Source organism: Delphinapterus leucas, chromosome 19, assembly GCF_059928025.1.
Source record: "Delphinapterus leucas isolate spDelLeu-1000000601 "Yukka" chromosome 19, BTC_Dleu_Yukka2, whole genome shotgun sequence".
Lineage (NCBI taxonomy): Eukaryota > Metazoa > Chordata > Mammalia > Artiodactyla > Monodontidae > Delphinapterus > Delphinapterus leucas.
In genome coordinates, this window is record NC_143147.1 from 29,041,130 (window position 1) to 29,056,138 (window position 15,009).

Genomic DNA, 15,009 nt, shown 5'->3' on the forward strand with positions numbered 1-15,009 from the left:
GAGCTCGGCGGGTGGTGTGCGGGCAAGGGTGGCCTCGCCGGGGCTGAGGGGCCGTGGCGACACGATGGTGGCTCCCAGTGGCTTCGTGCCAGCTGCTGTCGGGCAGGAGGGCCGGCCCGGGCTGCGGCTGGGCGGCGCCTAGCGCCGCGTGGGCGGGCAGGGGCGATGCCCAAGGGACCGCGGGCCCCGGGCCCTGAAGCCTCCGGGGCCACGTCCCTGTGAGCGACGGGCCGGATCTTGGGCGGGGCGCCTAGCGCCGAAGGGTTCGCTGGGTCACGCCCGCCCTCGGCTGGGAGGGGGTGGCCAAACCCTCCGCCTCCGCCACCGCCCGGTACCCGAGACCTCCGTTCCCCCTGCCTGGGCGGGCGACGGGGTCCTGCCGGGGCGGGCTGACCGCCAGGCTGGCGGTGAGGCGCAAGCGCCAGCGAAAGTGGGCCTCAAGAGGCAGCCCGCCGTCCCCGCCCCCGTCTACGGCCATACCACCCTGAACGCGCCCGATCTCGTCTGATCTCGGAAGCTAAGCAGGGTCGGGCCTGGTTAGTACTTGGATGGGAGACCGCCTGGGAATACCGGGTGCTGTAGGATTTTTGCCTCCCGCTCCGCCTTCTCCTTTAAATCGCCCGCGGGCGGTGGACGCCGGCTCCGCCCGCGCCGGGGCCCCGCTGCAGGCCCCGCCTCCTCAGGCCCCTCCCACCACGGCGCGCGCGCCGGAGGGGGCGCTCCCCGCCAGCCCGGCCCGCCAGGCGGCCAGAAGGCGGCCCTGGAAGGCAGCCGCACCCCAGACGCCCCCGGGGTGCCTGGCCCGGACCCAGGCTCCGCCGCGGGCCCGGTTGCCGTCCCTTCGGCCAGCGAGCCCGTCGACCTGCACCTGGCCGCCCCCACCGGCGCCCCGCCCCGGGGCCGCCCCCTGTGTGCCGGTGGGTGTGTCCCTCCACAGCTCCCTCCGGCAAAAGCCCCGCCCCCCGCCGTGTCGCCGCCGCTGCCGGGTGCGGGAGCGGGATCGAGGGCAGGGGCCGCTTCCCCGGGCCTGCCGGCCGCCAGGGGCGGGCTCCTGAGCTCGGCGGGTGGTGTGCGGGCAAGGGTGGCCTCGCCGGGGCTGAGGGGCCATGGCGACACGATGGTGGCTCCCAGTGGCTTCGGGCCAGCTGCTGTCGGGCAGGAGGGCCGGCCCGGGCTGCGGCTGGGCGGCGCCTAGCGCCGCGTGGGCGGGCAGGGGCGATGCCCAAGGCACCGCGGGCCCCGGGCCCTGAAGCCTCCGGGGCCACGTCCCTGTGAGCGACGGGCCGGATCTTGGGCGGGGCGCCTAGCGCCGAAGGGTTCGCTGGGTCACGCCCGCCCTCGGCTGGGAGGGGGTGGCCAAACCCTCCGCCTCCGCCACCGCCCGGTACCCGAGACATCCGTTCCCCCTGCCTGGGCGGGCGACGGGGTCCTGCTGGGGCGGGCTGACCGCCAGGCTGGCGGTGAGGCGCAAGCGCCAGCGAAAGTGGGCCTCAAGAGGCAGCCCGCCGTCCCCGCCCCCGTCTACGGCCATACCACCCTGGACGCGCCCGATCTCGTCTGATCTCGGAAGCTAAGCAGGGTCGGGCCTGGTTAGTACTTGGATGGGAGACCGCCTGGGAATACCGGGTGCTGTAGGCTTTTTGCCTCCCGCTCCGCCTTCTCCTTTAACTCGCCCGCGGGCGGTGGCCGCCGGCTCCGCCCGCGCCGGGGCCCCGCTGCAGGCCCCGCCTCCTCAGGCCCCTCCCACCACGGCGCGCGCGCCGGAGGGGGCGCTCCCCGCCGGCCCGGCCCGCCAGGCGGCCAGAAGGCGGCCCTGGAAGGCAGCCGCACCCCAGACGCCCCCGGGGTGCCTGGCCCGGACCCAGGCTCCACCGCGGGCCCGGTTGCCGTCCCTTCGGCCAGCGAGCCCCTCGACCTGCACCTGGCCGCCCCCACCGGCGCCCCGCCCCGGGGCCGCCACCTGTGTGCCGGTGGGTGTGTCCCTCCACAGCTCCCTCCGGCAAAAGCCCCGCCCCCCGCCGTGTCGCCGCCGCGGCCGGGTGCGGGAGCGGGATCGAGGGCAGGGGCCGCTTCCCCGGGCCTGCCGGCCGCCAGGGGCGGGCTCCTGAGCTCGGCGGGTGGTGTGCGGGCAAGGGTGGCCTCGCCGGGGCTGAGGGGCCGTGGCGACACGATGGTGGCTCCCAGTGGCTTCGTGCCAGCTGCTGTCGGGCAGGAGGGCCGGCCCGGGCTGCGGCTGGGCGGCGCCTAGCGCCGCGTGGGCGGGCAGGGGCGATGCCCAAGGGACCGCGGGCCCCGGGCCCTGAAGCCTCCGGGGCCACGTCCCTGTGAGCGACGGGCCGGATCTTGGGCGGGGCGCCTAGCGCCGAAGGGTTCGCTGGGTCACGCCCGCCCTCGGCTGGGAGGGGGTGGCCAAACCCTCCGCCTCCGCCACCGCCCGGTACCCGAGACCTCCGTTCCCCCTGCCTGGGCGGGCGACGGGGTCCTGCCGGGGCGGGCTGACCGCCAGGCTGGCGGTGAGGCGCAAGCGCCAGCGAAAGTGGGCCTCAAGAGGCAGCCCGCCGTCCCCGCCCCCGTCTACGGCCATACCACCCTGAACGCGCCCGATCTCGTCTGATCTCGGAAGCTAAGCAGGGTCGGGCCTGGTTAGTACTTGGATGGGAGACCGCCTGTGAATACCGGGTGCTGTAGGCTTTTTGCCTCCCGCTCCGCCTTCTCCTTTAACTCGCCCGCGGGCGGTGGCCGCCGGCTCCGCCCGCGCCGGGGCCCCGCTGCAGGCCCCGCCTCCTCAGGCCCCTCCCACCACGGCGCGCGCGCCGGAGGGGGCGCTCCCCGCCAGCCCGGCCCGCCAGGCGGCCAGAAGGCGGCCCTGGAAGGCAGCCGCACCCCAGACGCCCCCGGGGTGCCTGGCCCGGACCCAGGCTCCGCCGCGGGCCCGATTGCCGTGCCTTCCGCCAGCGAGCCCCTCGACCTGCACCTGGCCGCCCCCACCGGCGCCCCGCCCCGGGGCCGCCACCTGTGTGCCGGTGGGTGTGTCCCTCCACAGCTCCCTCCGGCAAAAGCCCCGCCCCCCGCCGTGTCGCCGCCGCGGCCGGGTGCGGGAGCGGGATCGAGGGCAGGGGCCGCTTCCCCGGGCCTGCCGGCCGCCAGGGGCGGGCTCCTGAGCTCGGCGGGTGGTGTGCGGGCAAGGGTGGCCTCGCCGGGGCTGAGGGGCCGTGGCGACACGATGGTGGCTCCCAGTGGCTTCGGGCCAGCTGCTGTCGGGCAGGAGGGCCGGCCCGGGCTGCGGCTGGGCGGCGCCTAGCGCCGCGTGGGCGGGCAGGGGCGATGCCCAAGGGACCGCGGGCCCCGGGCACTGAAGCCTCCGGGGCCACGTCCCTGTGAGCGACGGGCGGGATCTTGGCGGGGCGCCAAGCGCCGAAGGGTTCGCTGGGTCACGCCGCCCTCGGCTGGGAGGGGGTGGCCAAACCCTCCGCCTCCGCCACCGCCCGGTACCCGAGACCTCCGTTCCCCCTGGCTGGGCGGGCGACGGGGTCCTGCCGGGGCGGGCTGACCGCCAGGCTGGCGGTGAGGCGCAAGCGCCAGCGAAAGTGGGCCTCAAGAGGCAGCCCGCCGTCCCCGCCCCCGTCTACGGCCATACTACCCTGAACGCGCCCGATCTCGTCTGATCTCGGAAGCTAAGCAGGGTCGGGCCTGGTTAGTACTTGGATGGGAGACCGCCTGGGAATACCGGGTGTTGTAGGCATTTTGCCTCCCGCTCCGCCTTCTCCTTTAACTCGCCCGCGGGCGGTGGCCGCCGGCTCCGCCCGCGCCGGGGCCCCGCTGCAGGCCCCGCCTCCTCAGGCCCCTCCCACCACGGCGCGCGCGCCGGAGGGTGCGCTCCCCGCCGGCCCGGCCCGCCTGGCGGCCAGAAGGCGGCCCTGGAAGGCAGCCGCACCCCAGACGCCCCCGGGGTGCCTGGCCCGGACCCAGGCTCCGCCGCGGGCCCGGTTGCCGTCCCTTCGGCCAGCGAGCCCGTCGACCTGCACCTGGCCGCCCCCACCGGCGCCCCGCCACGGGGCCGCCACCTGTGTGCCGGTGGGTGTGTCCCTCCACAGCTCCCTCCGGCAAAAGCCCCGCCCCCCGCCGTGTCGCCGCCGCTGCCGGGTGCGGGAGCGGGATCGAGGGCAGGGGCCGCTTCCCCGGGCCTGCCGGCCGCCAGGGGCGGGCTCCTGATCTCGGCGGGTGGTGTGCGGGCAAGGGTGGCCTCGCCGGGGCTGAGGGGCCGTGGCGACACGATGGTGGCTCCTAGTGGCTTCGGGCCAGCTGCTGTCGGGCAGGAGGGCCGGCCCGGGCTGCGGCTGGGCGGCGCCTAGCGCCGCGTGGGCGGGCAGGTGCGATGCCCAAGGGACCGCGGGCTCCGGGCCCTGAAGCCTCCGGGGCCACGTCCATGTGAGCGACGGGCCGGATCTTGGGCGGGGCGCCAAGCGCGGAAGGGTTCGCTGGGTCACGCCCGCCCTCGGCTGGGAGGGGGTGGCCAAACCCTCCGCCTCCGCCACCGCCCGGTACCCGAGACCTCCGTTCCCCCTGCCTGGGCGGGCGACGTGGTCCTGCCGGGGCGGGCTGACCGCCAGGCTGGCGGTGAGGCGCAAGCGCCAGCGAAAGTGGGCCTCAAGAGGCAGCCCGCCGTCCCCGCCCCCGTCTACGGCCATACCACCCTGAACGCGCCCGATCTCGTCTGATCTCGGAAGCTAAGCAGGGTCGGGCCTGGTTAGTACTTGGATGGGAGACCGCCTGGGAATACCGGGTGCTGTAGGCTTTTTGCCTCCCGCTCCGCCTTCTCCTTTACTCGCCCGCGGGCGGTGGCCGCCGGCTCCGCCCGCGCCGGGGCCCCGCTGCAGGCCCCTCCTCCTCAGGCCCCTCCCACCACGGCGCACGCGCCGGAGGGGGCGCTCCCCGCCGGCCCGGCCCGCCAGGCGGCCAGAAGGCGGCCCTGGAAGGCAGCCGCACCCCAGACGCCCCCAGGGTGCCTGGCCCGGACCCAGGCTCCGCCGCGGGCCCGGTTGCCGTCCCTTCGGCCAGCGAGCCCCTCGACCTGCACCTGGCCGCCCCCTCCGGGGCCCCGCCCCGGGGCCGCCACCTGTGTGCCGGTGGGTGTGTCCCTCCACAGCTCCCTCCGGCAAAAGCCCCGCCCCCCGCCGTGTCGCCGCCGCGGCCGGGTGCGGGAGCGGGATCGAGGGCAGGGGCCTCTTCCCCGGGCCTGCCGGCCGCCAGGGGCGGGCTCCTGAGCTCGGCGGGTGGTGTGCGGGCAAGGGTGGCCTCGCCGGGGCTGAGGGGCCGTGGCGACACGATGGTGGCTCCCAGTGGTTTCGGGCCAGCTGCTGTCGGGCAGGAGGGCCGCCCCGGGCTGCGGCTGGGCGGCGCCTAGCGCCGCGTGGGCGGGCAGGGGCGATGCCCAAGGGACCGCGGGCCCCGGGCCCTGAAGCCTCCGGGGCCACGTCCCTGTGAGCGACGGGCCGGATCTTGGGCGGGGCGCCAAGCGCCGAAGGGTTCGCTGGGTCACGCCCGCCCTCGGCTGGGAGGGGGTGGCCAAACCCTCCGCCTCCGCCACCGCCCGGTACCCGAGACCTCCGTTCCCCCTGCCTGGGCGGGCGACGGGGTCCTGCCGGGGCGGGCTGACCGCCAGGCTGGCTGTGAGGCGCAAGCGCCAGCGAAAGTGGGCCTCAAGAGGCAGCCCGCCGTCCCCGTCCCGTCTACGGCCATACCACCCTGAACGCGCCCGATCTCGTCTGATCTCGGAAGCTAAGCAGGGTCGGGCCTGGTTAGTACTTGGATGGGAGACCGCCTGGGAATACCGGGTGCTGTAGGCTTTTTGCCTCCCGCTCCGCCTTCTCCTTTAACTCGCCCTCGGGCGGTGGCCGCCGGCTCCGCCCGCGCCGGGGCCCCGCTGCAGGCCCCGCCTCCTCAGTCCCCTCCCACCACGGCGCGCGCGCCGGAGGGGGCGCTCCCCGCCGGCCCGGCCCGCCAGGGGGCCAGAAGGCGGCCCTGGAAGGCAGCCGCACCCCAGACGCCCCCGGGGTGCCTGGCCCGGACCCAGGCTCCGCCGCGGGCCCGGTTGCCGTGCCTTCGGCCAGCGAGCCCGTCGACCTGCACCTGGCCGCCCCCACCGGCGCCCCGCCCCGGGGCCGCCACCTGTGTGCCGGTGGGTGTGTCCCTCCACAGCTCCCTCTGGCAAAAGCCCAGCCCCCGCCGTGTCGCCGCCGCGGCCGTGTGCGGGAGCGGGATCGAGGGCAGGGGCCGCTTCCCCGGGCCTGCCGGCCGCCAGGGGCGGGCTCCTGAGCTCGGCGGGTGGTGTGCGGGCAAGGGTGGCCTCGCCGGGGCTGTGGGGCCGTGGCGACACGATGGTGGCTCCCAGTGGCTTCGGGCCAGCTGCTGTCGGGCAGGAGGGCCGGCCCGGGATGCGGCCGGGCGGCGCCTAGCGCCGCGTGGTCGGGCAGGGGCGATGCCCAAGGGACCGCGGACCCCGGGCCCTGAAGCCTCCGGGGCCACGTCCCTGTGAGCGACGGGCCGGAACTTGGGCGGGGCGCCAAGCGCCGAAGGGTTCGCTGGGTCACGCCCGCCCTCGGCTGGGAGGGGGTGGCCAAACCCTCCGCCTCCGCCACCGCCCGGTACCCGAGACCTCCGTTCCCCCTGCCTGGGCGGGCGACGGGGTCCTGCCGGGGCGGGCTGACCGCCAGGCTGGCGGTGAGGCGCAAGCGCCAGCGAAAGTGGGCCTCAAGAGGCAGCCCGCCGTCCCCGTCCCGTCTACGGCCATACCACCCTGAACGCGCCCGATCTCGTCTGATCTCGGAAGCTAAGCAGGGTCGGGCCTGGTTAGTACTTGGATGGGAGACCGCCTGGGAATACCGGGTGCTGTAGGCTTTTTGCCTCCCGCTCCGCCTTCTCCTTTAACTCGCCCGCGGGCGGTGGCCGCCGGCTCCGCCCGCGCCGGGGCCCCGCTGCAGGCCCCGCCTCCTCAGGCCCCTCCCACCACGGCACGCGCGCCGGAGGGGGCGCTCCCCGCCGGCCCGGCCCGCCAGGCGGCCAGAAGGCGGCCCTGGAAGGCAGCCGCACCCCAGACGCCCCCGGGGTGCCTGGCCCGGACCCAGGCTCCGCCGCGGGCCCGGTTGCCGTCCCTTCGGCCAGCGAGCCCGTCGACCTGCACCTGGCCGCCCCCACCGGCGCCCCGCCCCGGGGCCGCCACCTGTGTGCCGGTGGCTGTGTCCCTCCACAGCTCCCTCCAGCAAAAGCCCCGCCCCCCGCCGTGTCGCCGCCGCTGCCAGGTGCGGGAGCGGGATCGAGGGCAGGGGCCGCTTCCCCGGGCCTGCCGGCCGCCAGGGGCGGGCTCCTGAGCTCGGCGGGTGGTGTGCGGGCAAGGGTGGCCTCGCCGGGGCTGAGGGGCCGTGGCGACACGATGGTGGCTCCCAGTGGCTTCGGGCCAGCTGCTGTCGGGCAGGAGGGCCGGCCCGGGTTGCGGCTGGGCGGCGCCTAGCGCCGCGTGGGCGGGCAGGGGCGATGCCCAAGGGACCGCGGGCCCCGGGCACTGAAGCCTCCGGGGCCACGTCCCTGTGAGCGACGGGCGGGATCTTGGCGGGGCGCCAAGCGCCGAAGGGTTCGCTGGGTCACGCCCGCCCTCGGCTGGGAGGGGGTGGCCAAACCCTCCGCCTCCGCCACCGCCCGGTACCCGAGACCTCCGTTCCCCCTGCCTGGGCGGGCGACGGGGTCCTGCCGGGGCGGGCTGACCGCCAGGCTGGCGGTGAGGCGCAAGCGCCAGCGAAAGTGGGCCTCAAGAGGCAGCCCGCCGTCCCCGCCCCCGTCTACGGCCATACTACCCTGAACGCGCCCGATCTCGTCTGATCTCGGAAGCTAAGCAGGGTCGGGCCTGGTTAGTACTTGGATGGGAGACCGCCTGGGAATACCGGGTGCTGTAGCCTTTTTGCCTCCCGCTCCGCCTTCTCCTTTAAATCGCCCGCGGGCGGTGGCCGCCGGCTCCGCCCGCGCCGGGGCCCCGCTGCAGGCCCCGCCTCCTCAGGCCCCTCCCACCACGGCACGCGCGCCGGAGGGGGCGCTCCCCGCCGGCCCGGCCCGCCAGGCGGCAAGAAGGCGGCCCTGGAAGGCAGCCGCACCCCAGACGCCCCCGGGGTGCCTGGCCCGGACCCAGGCTCCGCCGCGGGCCCGGTTGCCGTCCCTTCGGCCAGCGAGCCCGTCGACCTGCACCTGGCCGCCCCCACCGGCGCCCCGCCCCGGGGCCGCCACCTGTGTGCCGGTGGGTGTGTCCCTCCACAGCTCCCTCCGGCAAAAGCCCCGCCCCCCGCCGTGTCGCCGCCGCTGCCGGGTGCGGGAGCGGGATCGAGGGCAGGGGCCGCTTCCCCGGGCCTGCCGGCCGCCAGGGGCGGGCTCCTGAGCTCGGCGGGTGGTGTGCGGGCAAGGGTGGCCTCGCCGGGGCTGAGGGGCCGTGGCGACACGATGGTGGCTCCCAGTGGCTTCGTGCCAGCTGCTGTCGGGCAGGAGGGCCGGCCCGGGCTGCGGCTGGGCGGCGCCTAGCGCCGCGTGGGCGGGCAGGGGCGATGCCCAAGGGACCGCGGGCCCCGGGCCCTGAAGCCTCCGGGGCCACGTCCCTGTGAGCGACGGGCCGGATCTTGGGCGGGGCGCCTAGCGCCGAAGGGTTCGCTGGGTCACGCCCGCCCTCGGCTGGGAGGGGGTGGCCAAACCCTCCGCCTCCGCCACCGCCCGGTACCCGAGACCTCCGTTCCCCCTGCCTGGGCGGGCGACGGGGTCCTGCCGGGGCGGGCTGACCGCCAGGCTGGCGGTGAGGCGCAAGCGCCAGCGAAAGTGGGCCTCAAGAGGCAGCCCGCCGTCCCCGCCCCCGTCTACGGCCATACCACCCTGAACGCGCCCGATCTCGTCTGATCTCGGAAGCTAAGCAGGGTCGGGCCTGGTTAGTACTTGGATGGGAGACCGCCTGGGAATACCGGGTGCTGTAGGATTTTTGCCTCCCGCTCCGCCTTCTCCTTTAAATCGCCCGCGGGCGGTGGACGCCGGCTCCGCCCGCGCCGGGGCCCCGCTGCAGGCCCCGCCTCCTCAGGCCCCTCCCACCACGGCGCGCGCGCCGGAGGGGGCGCTCCCCGCCAGCCCGGCCCGCCAGGCGGCCAGAAGGCGGCCCTGGAAGGCAGCCGCACCCCAGACGCCCCCGGGGTGCCTGGCCCGGACCCAGGCTCCGCCGCGGGCCCGGTTGCCGTCCCTTCGGCCAGCGAGCCCGTCGACCTGCACCTGGCCGCCCCCACCGGCGCCCCGCCCCGGGGCCGCCCCCTGTGTGCCGGTGGGTGTGTCCCTCCACAGCTCCCTCCGGCAAAAGCCCCGCCCCCCGCCGTGTCGCCGCCGCTGCCGGGTGCGGGAGCGGGATCGAGGGCAGGGGCCGCTTCCCCGGGCCTGCCGGCCGCCAGGGGCGGGCTCCTGAGCTCGGCGGGTGGTGTGCGGGCAAGGGTGGCCTCGCCGGGGCTGAGGGGCCATGGCGACACGATGGTGGCTCCCAGTGGCTTCGGGCCAGCTGCTGTCGGGCAGGAGGGCCGGCCCGGGCTGCGGCTGGGCGGCGCCTAGCGCCGCGTGGGCGGGCAGGGGCGATGCCCAAGGCACCGCGGGCCCCGGGCCCTGAAGCCTCCGGGGCCACGTCCCTGTGAGCGACGGGCCGGATCTTGGGCGGGGCGCCTAGCGCCGAAGGGTTCGCTGGGTCACGCCCGCCCTCGGCTGGGAGGGGGTGGCCAAACCCTCCGCCTCCGCCACCGCCCGGTACCCGAGACATCCGTTCCCCCTGCCTGGGCGGGCGACGGGGTCCTGCTGGGGCGGGCTGACCGCCAGGCTGGCGGTGAGGCGCAAGCGCCAGCGAAAGTGGGCCTCAAGAGGCAGCCCGCCGTCCCCGCCCCCGTCTACGGCCATACCACCCTGGACGCGCCCGATCTCGTCTGATCTCGGAAGCTAAGCAGGGTCGGGCCTGGTTAGTACTTGGATGGGAGACCGCCTGGGAATACCGGGTGCTGTAGGCTTTTTGCCTCCCGCTCCGCCTTCTCCTTTAACTCGCCCGCGGGCGGTGGCCGCCGGCTCCGCCCGCGCCGGGGCCCCGCTGCAGGCCCCGCCTCCTCAGGCCCCTCCCACCACGGCGCGCGCGCCGGAGGGGGCGCTCCCCGCCGGCCCGGCCCGCCAGGCGGCCAGAAGGCGGCCCTGGAAGGCAGCCGCACCCCAGACGCCCCCGGGGTGCCTGGCCCGGACCCAGGCTCCACCGCGGGCCCGGTTGCCGTCCCTTCGGCCAGCGAGCCCCTCGACCTGCACCTGGCCGCCCCCACCGGCGCCCCGCCCCGGGGCCGCCACCTGTGTGCCGGTGGGTGTGTCCCTCCACAGCTCCCTCCGGCAAAAGCCCCGCCCCCCGCCGTGTCGCCGCCGCGGCCGGGTGCGGGAGCGGGATCGAGGGCAGGGGCCGCTTCCCCGGGCCTGCCGGCCGCCAGGGGCGGGCTCCTGAGCTCGGCGGGTGGTGTGCGGGCAAGGGTGGCCTCGCCGGGGCTGAGGGGCCGTGGCGACACGATGGTGGCTCCCAGTGGCTTCGTGCCAGCTGCTGTCGGGCAGGAGGGCCGGCCCGGGCTGCGGCTGGGCGGCGCCTAGCGCCGCGTGGGCGGGCAGGGGCGATGCCCAAGGGACCGCGGGCCCCGGGCCCTGAAGCCTCCGGGGCCACGTCCCTGTGAGCGACGGGCCGGATCTTGGGCGGGGCGCCTAGCGCCGAAGGGTTCGCTGGGTCACGCCCGCCCTCGGCTGGGAGGGGGTGGCCAAACCCTCCGCCTCCGCCACCGCCCGGTACCCGAGACCTCCGTTCCCCCTGCCTGGGCGGGCGACGGGGTCCTGCCGGGGCGGGCTGACCGCCAGGCTGGCGGTGAGGCGCAAGCGCCAGCGAAAGTGGGCCTCAAGAGGCAGCCCGCCGTCCCCGCCCCCGTCTACGGCCATACCACCCTGAACGCGCCCGATCTCGTCTGATCTCGGAAGCTAAGCAGGGTCGGGCCTGGTTAGTACTTGGATGGGAGACCGCCTGTGAATACCGGGTGCTGTAGGCTTTTTGCCTCCCGCTCCGCCTTCTCCTTTAACTCGCCCGCGGGCGGTGGCCGCCGGCTCCGCCCGCGCCGGGGCCCCGCTGCAGGCCCCGCCTCCTCAGGCCCCTCCCACCACGGCGCGCGCGCCGGAGGGGGCGCTCCCCGCCAGCCCGGCCCGCCAGGCGGCCAGAAGGCGGCCCTGGAAGGCAGCCGCACCCCAGACGCCCCCGGGGTGCCTGGCCCGGACCCAGGCTCCGCCGCGGGCCCGATTGCCGTGCCTTCCGCCAGCGAGCCCCTCGACCTGCACCTGGCCGCCCCCACCGGCGCCCCGCCCCGGGGCCGCCACCTGTGTGCCGGTGGGTGTGTCCCTCCACAGCTCCCTCCGGCAAAAGCCCCGCCCCCCGCCGTGTCGCCGCCGCGGCCGGGTGCGGGAGCGGGATCGAGGGCAGGGGCCGCTTCCCCGGGCCTGCCGGCCGCCAGGGGCGGGCTCCTGAGCTCGGCGGGTGGTGTGCGGGCAAGGGTGGCCTCGCCGGGGCTGAGGGGCCGTGGCGACACGATGGTGGCTCCCAGTGGCTTCGGGCCAGCTGCTGTCGGGCAGGAGGGCCGGCCCGGGCTGCGGCTGGGCGGCGCCTAGCGCCGCGTGGGCGGGCAGGGGCGATGCCCAAGGGACCGCGGGCCCCGGGCACTGAAGCCTCCGGGGCCACGTCCCTGTGAGCGACGGGCGGGATCTTGGCGGGGCGCCAAGCGCCGAAGGGTTCGCTGGGTCACGCCGCCCTCGGCTGGGAGGGGGTGGCCAAACCCTCCGCCTCCGCCACCGCCCGGTACCCGAGACCTCCGTTCCCCCTGGCTGGGCGGGCGACGGGGTCCTGCCGGGGCGGGCTGACCGCCAGGCTGGCGGTGAGGCGCAAGCGCCAGCGAAAGTGGGCCTCAAGAGGCAGCCCGCCGTCCCCGCCCCCGTCTACGGCCATACTACCCTGAACGCGCCCGATCTCGTCTGATCTCGGAAGCTAAGCAGGGTCGGGCCTGGTTAGTACTTGGATGGGAGACCGCCTGGGAATACCGGGTGTTGTAGGCATTTTGCCTCCCGCTCCGCCTTCTCCTTTAACTCGCCCGCGGGCGGTGGCCGCCGGCTCCGCCCGCGCCGGGGCCCCGCTGCAGGCCCCGCCTCCTCAGGCCCCTCCCACCACGGCGCGCGCGCCGGAGGGTGCGCTCCCCGCCGGCCCGGCCCGCCTGGCGGCCAGAAGGCGGCCCTGGAAGGCAGCCGCACCCCAGACGCCCCCGGGGTGCCTGGCCCGGACCCAGGCTCCGCCGCGGGCCCGGTTGCCGTCCCTTCGGCCAGCGAGCCCGTCGACCTGCACCTGGCCGCCCCCACCGGCGCCCCGCCACGGGGCCGCCACCTGTGTGCCGGTGGGTGTGTCCCTCCACAGCTCCCTCCGGCAAAAGCCCCGCCCCCCGCCGTGTCGCCGCCGCTGCCGGGTGCGGGAGCGGGATCGAGGGCAGGGGCCGCTTCCCCGGGCCTGCCGGCCGCCAGGGGCGGGCTCCTGATCTCGGCGGGTGGTGTGCGGGCAAGGGTGGCCTCGCCGGGGCTGAGGGGCCGTGGCGACACGATGGTGGCTCCTAGTGGCTTCGGGCCAGCTGCTGTCGGGCAGGAGGGCCGGCCCGGGCTGCGGCTGGGCGGCGCCTAGCGCCGCGTGGGCGGGCAGGTGCGATGCCCAAGGGACCGCGGGCTCCGGGCCCTGAAGCCTCCGGGGCCACGTCCATGTGAGCGACGGGCCGGATCTTGGGCGGGGCGCCAAGCGCGGAAGGGTTCGCTGGGTCACGCCCGCCCTCGGCTGGGAGGGGGTGGCCAAACCCTCCGCCTCCGCCACCGCCCGGTACCCGAGACCTCCGTTCCCCCTGCCTGGGCGGGCGACGTGGTCCTGCCGGGGCGGGCTGACCGCCAGGCTGGCGGTGAGGCGCAAGCGCCAGCGAAAGTGGGCCTCAAGAGGCAGCCCGCCGTCCCCGCCCCCGTCTACGGCCATACCACCCTGAACGCGCCCGATCTCGTCTGATCTCGGAAGCTAAGCAGGGTCGGGCCTGGTTAGTACTTGGATGGGAGACCGCCTGGGAATACCGGGTGCTGTAGGCTTTTTGCCTCCCGCTCCGCCTTCTCCTTTACTCGCCCGCGGGCGGTGGCCGCCGGCTCCGCCCGCGCCGGGGCCCCGCTGCAGGCCCCTCCTCCTCAGGCCCCTCCCACCACGGCGCACGCGCCGGAGGGGGCGCTCCCCGCCGGCCCGGCCCGCCAGGCGGCCAGAAGGCGGCCCTGGAAGGCAGCCGCACCCCAGACGCCCCCAGGGTGCCTGGCCCGGACCCAGGCTCCGCCGCGGGCCCGGTTGCCGTCCCTTCGGCCAGCGAGCCCCTCGACCTGCACCTGGCCGCCCCCTCCGGGGCCCCGCCCCGGGGCCGCCACCTGTGTGCCGGTGGGTGTGTCCCTCCACAGCTCCCTCCGGCAAAAGCCCCGCCCCCCGCCGTGTCGCCGCCGCGGCCGGGTGCGGGAGCGGGATCGAGGGCAGGGGCCTCTTCCCCGGGCCTGCCGGCCGCCAGGGGCGGGCTCCTGAGCTCGGCGGGTGGTGTGCGGGCAAGGGTGGCCTCGCCGGGGCTGAGGGGCCGTGGCGACACGATGGTGGCTCCCAGTGGTTTCGGGCCAGCTGCTGTCGGGCAGGAGGGCCGCCCCGGGCTGCGGCTGGGCGGCGCCTAGCGCCGCGTGGGCGGGCAGGGGCGATGCCCAAGGGACCGCGGGCCCCGGGCCCTGAAGCCTCCGGGGCCACGTCCCTGTGAGCGACGGGCCGGATCTTGGGCGGGGCGCCAAGCGCCGAAGGGTTCGCTGGGTCACGCCCGCCCTCGGCTGGGAGGGGGTGGCCAAACCCTCCGCCTCCGCCACCGCCCGGTACCCGAGACCTCCGTTCCCCCTGCCTGGGCGGGCGACGGGGTCCTGCCGGGGCGGGCTGACCGCCAGGCTGGCTGTGAGGCGCAAGCGCCAGCGAAAGTGGGCCTCAAGAGGCAGCCCGCCGTCCCCGTCCCGTCTACGGCCATACCACCCTGAACGCGCCCGATCTCGTCTGATCTCGGAAGCTAAGCAGGGTCGGGCCTGGTTAGTACTTGGATGGGAGACCGCCTGGGAATACCGGGTGCTGTAGGCTTTTTGCCTCCCGCTCCGCCTTCTCCTTTAACTCGCCCTCGGGCGGTGGCCGCCGGCTCCGCCCGCGCCGGGGCCCCGCTGCAGGCCCCGCCTCCTCAGTCCCCTCCCACCACGGCGCGCGCGCCGGAGGGGGCGCTCCCCGCCGGCCCGGCCCGCCAGGGGGCCAGAAGGCGGCCCTGGAAGGCAGCCGCACCCCAGACGCCCCCGGGGTGCCTGGCCCGGACCCAGGCTCCGCCGCGGGCCCGGTTGCCGTGCCTTCGGCCAGCGAGCCCGTCGACCTGCACCTGGCCGCCCCCACCGGCGCCCCGCCCCGGGGCCGCCACCTGTGTGCCGGTGGGTGTGTCCCTCCACAGCTCCCTCTGGCAAAAGCCCAGCCCCCGCCGTGTCGCCGCCGCGGCCGTGTGCGGGAGCGGGATCGAGGGCAGGGGCCGCTTCCCCGGGCCTGCCGGCCGCCAGGGGCGGGCTCCTGAGCTCGGCGGGTGGTGTGCGGGCAAGGGTGGCCTCGCCGGGGCTGTGGGGCCGTGGCGACACGATGGTGGCTCCCAGTGGCTTCGGGCCAGCTGCTGTCGGGCAGGAGGGCCGGCCCGGGATGCGGCCGGGCGGCGCCTAGCGCCGCGTGGTCGGGCAGGGGCGATGCCCAAGGGACCGCGGACCCCGGGCCCTGAAGCCTCCGGGGCCACGTCCCTGTGAGCGACGGGCCGGAACTTGGGCGGGGCGCCAAGCGCCGAAGGGTTCGCTGGGTCACGC

General features: G+C 76.9%; 14 non-coding genes across 14 annotated transcripts; all 14 read left to right on the top strand.

Annotated features, from left to right (window-relative positions):
• The first annotated feature begins 466 nt into the window (after positions 1–466).
• LOC149745695 (5S ribosomal RNA) lies at positions 467–585 on the top strand. The gene has a single exon (XR_016389943.1). It is a non-coding gene; the product is annotated as a 5S ribosomal RNA (ribosomal RNA).
• A 934-nt stretch (positions 586–1,519) lies between these two features.
• On the top strand, positions 1,520–1,638 carry LOC149745696 (5S ribosomal RNA). The gene has a single exon (XR_016390071.1). It is a non-coding gene; the product is annotated as a 5S ribosomal RNA (ribosomal RNA).
• A 934-nt stretch (positions 1,639–2,572) lies between these two features.
• Positions 2,573–2,691, top strand: LOC149745697 (5S ribosomal RNA). The gene has a single exon (XR_016389703.1). It is a non-coding gene; the product is annotated as a 5S ribosomal RNA (ribosomal RNA).
• A 932-nt stretch (positions 2,692–3,623) lies between these two features.
• LOC149745698 (5S ribosomal RNA) lies at positions 3,624–3,742 on the top strand. Its single transcript, XR_016390223.1, has one exon. It is a non-coding gene; the product is annotated as a 5S ribosomal RNA (ribosomal RNA).
• Positions 3,743–4,676: 934 nt separating this feature from the next.
• LOC149745699 (5S ribosomal RNA) lies at positions 4,677–4,795 on the top strand. The gene has a single exon (XR_016389105.1). It is a non-coding gene; the product is annotated as a 5S ribosomal RNA (ribosomal RNA).
• A 932-nt stretch (positions 4,796–5,727) lies between these two features.
• LOC149745700 (5S ribosomal RNA) lies at positions 5,728–5,846 on the top strand. Its single transcript, XR_016389106.1, has one exon. It is a non-coding gene; the product is annotated as a 5S ribosomal RNA (ribosomal RNA).
• Positions 5,847–6,778: 932 nt separating this feature from the next.
• On the top strand, positions 6,779–6,897 carry LOC149745701 (5S ribosomal RNA). The gene has a single exon (XR_016389107.1). It is a non-coding gene; the product is annotated as a 5S ribosomal RNA (ribosomal RNA).
• A 933-nt stretch (positions 6,898–7,830) lies between these two features.
• LOC149745702 (5S ribosomal RNA) lies at positions 7,831–7,949 on the top strand. The gene has a single exon (XR_016390132.1). It is a non-coding gene; the product is annotated as a 5S ribosomal RNA (ribosomal RNA).
• Positions 7,950–8,883: 934 nt separating this feature from the next.
• Positions 8,884–9,002, top strand: LOC149745703 (5S ribosomal RNA). Its single transcript, XR_016389944.1, has one exon. It is a non-coding gene; the product is annotated as a 5S ribosomal RNA (ribosomal RNA).
• Positions 9,003–9,936: 934 nt separating this feature from the next.
• LOC149745704 (5S ribosomal RNA) lies at positions 9,937–10,055 on the top strand. Its single transcript, XR_016390082.1, has one exon. It is a non-coding gene; the product is annotated as a 5S ribosomal RNA (ribosomal RNA).
• Positions 10,056–10,989: 934 nt separating this feature from the next.
• On the top strand, positions 10,990–11,108 carry LOC149745705 (5S ribosomal RNA). Its single transcript, XR_016389704.1, has one exon. It is a non-coding gene; the product is annotated as a 5S ribosomal RNA (ribosomal RNA).
• A 932-nt stretch (positions 11,109–12,040) lies between these two features.
• Positions 12,041–12,159, top strand: LOC149745706 (5S ribosomal RNA). The gene has a single exon (XR_016390224.1). It is a non-coding gene; the product is annotated as a 5S ribosomal RNA (ribosomal RNA).
• A 934-nt stretch (positions 12,160–13,093) lies between these two features.
• LOC149745707 (5S ribosomal RNA) lies at positions 13,094–13,212 on the top strand. The gene has a single exon (XR_016389108.1). It is a non-coding gene; the product is annotated as a 5S ribosomal RNA (ribosomal RNA).
• Positions 13,213–14,144: 932 nt separating this feature from the next.
• Positions 14,145–14,263, top strand: LOC149745708 (5S ribosomal RNA). Its single transcript, XR_016389109.1, has one exon. It is a non-coding gene; the product is annotated as a 5S ribosomal RNA (ribosomal RNA).
• The last annotated feature ends 746 nt before the right edge of the window (positions 14,264–15,009 follow it).